The sequence below is a fragment of the Elaeis guineensis genome, chromosome 10, assembly GCF_000442705.2.
Source record: "Elaeis guineensis isolate ETL-2024a chromosome 10, EG11, whole genome shotgun sequence".
Taxonomy (NCBI): domain Eukaryota; kingdom Viridiplantae; phylum Streptophyta; class Magnoliopsida; order Arecales; family Arecaceae; genus Elaeis; species Elaeis guineensis.
Window position 1 is genome coordinate 67,018,904 of NC_026002.2, and position 2,074 is coordinate 67,020,977.

Sequence of the window (2,074 nt, forward strand, 5' to 3'; positions counted from 1 at the left end):
TGCACGAAAGCCCAACCCACTCTCAACTTTTTATATCCCCTCTGTTAAATTTCTTACACCAAAAATCACTTTTAATATCTCATAAAATTGATCCCCTTTTAAGGTTGGCATCCCATGGAAGATAAGGATAAGAATAAGGTAGTTTCGGTTCAAATTCAAGTGTTGGTTGATCCTTATCACCGATTCCAATTAAATTTGAATTAAATTCTGAATCAAAGTTTATTCTTATCTTATGAACTCAGAGAGGGGTCGACCAACATTAGAATGGTATAAAAAATCTCACAAAAAAATTCTTTATGCATGGAGAAATGTGGTCGCATGAAGAGGAGAGTCCAACTTAATTTGGACTCTAGATTTTTCATTCAAATTCAAACTAATTTAAACTCAAATTTAAACCAACCAATTTTTAACTCAAAAAGACTCAGATGAGGATATGGGAAAGGCTTTTGAGTATAAAAAAAAAATCACATAAAATATTTTTCATGTGAACACAGATAAAGGAGGTGTAAGGGATTCGAATTTGAATTATTTTTCTCATCTAATTAGATTCTTAATCCAACCAAATTAGGTTAAACCCAATTGAACTATTAAACTTAATATAATTAGATAGTAAATAGCTTTGATTAAATTTTAATCAAATCAAAAATTAATCAAGCTCAAGTCCTGATCATATCAGGAATCGAACACCCTTATCTCATAACCTAATCGGGTCAAATCAAATTGAATCCAATTCAATTAGATTCGATCCAAACCTTAATGTTTAATCAAATTAAATTAATTAGTAATCTAATTACTAATCAATCCTCTCATAATTTATCAACAATTAGTGAATTAATTTATTGTAATTTTTGCATAGGGTTAATCATCAATTGAATTGACTATTTTACCTTAGAACGATTCTTAATCGTTAATCAGCCATATGATCAGTCAAAATTTTTTTTTGAGTGTGACCCCATAGGTTCGAACCTAAGTTAGTAGTATGAAAATAATCTTCTTGTATCAATCAAAGTGATCATCTAGCAATGATATCCGACGTCCAGATAGGTCGAAAAATTGCAAAGCATCATTCAAGAACCTATTAGCATTTGGTTACCGTATAATTCATCCCTTTGACCCGAATGCTCAAAGTGACCTAAGGTTTAACTGCCAACCCTGATATGGTCATCCACATTGTATTTTAATTTTTAAAATCCATCACATGGATTATCCCGATCAATATTTTACTGAATTGAAACACACTGATATATTAACTCCTACTTATTTGGAGGGATCAATTCCATCTTGACTCATACACCAACTTCGTAAGTACTTAACTATACCCAGAATTTTTCATCACTGAATTAAAAATTCAGATAGTCCAGCACTAAAGCATAGTGAGTTGCTTGTAAATCACCGTGATGATCTCAGGTCGAAGGGATACTTATACCCATATCCTTTGTGAGCTACTCTTGACAGCAGAATACTCAGTAATTGATCACGTTCAGTCAGATGTACTCCTACGTTTCACTTGCATGCCATGTCAGTGTCTTCACACTATTTGGTTAAGAGGACAACCAACGTACATGGCACACAACGACCTATACTTGATATAGCTATTGTTCTAATAATAGTATATCATTTGGTCATGAACTTAAGGTTTAAGGACTAAATGATATATCCTCCTATATCGAATCAAATAGTCCTAAGGACTTCATCACATAATAGGAGTTCAAAATGAGATATACACAGTGATGAAAAAATTAAATAATATTTATTAATTTAATAATTCATATACAATTACAATGATAAGCACAACCGTCAACAGACTGACGATTGATTTTGGGACATAATTTTCAACAACTCCCACTTAGACTAAAGTCAATCGGTATAGTATCTTATATCCATCTTTGATTTGTAGTCTTCGAACTCTTTGACGTTAAGAACTTTAGTAAATGGGTTGGTCAGATTCTTCTTTCCATCGATCTTCTGAAGCTCGACATCATCTCGATCCATGATCTCTTAGACCAGGTGGTAGCGGCACAGAATGTGCTTGATCTACTGATGTGACTTCGATTCCTTCGCTTGAGCAATGGCA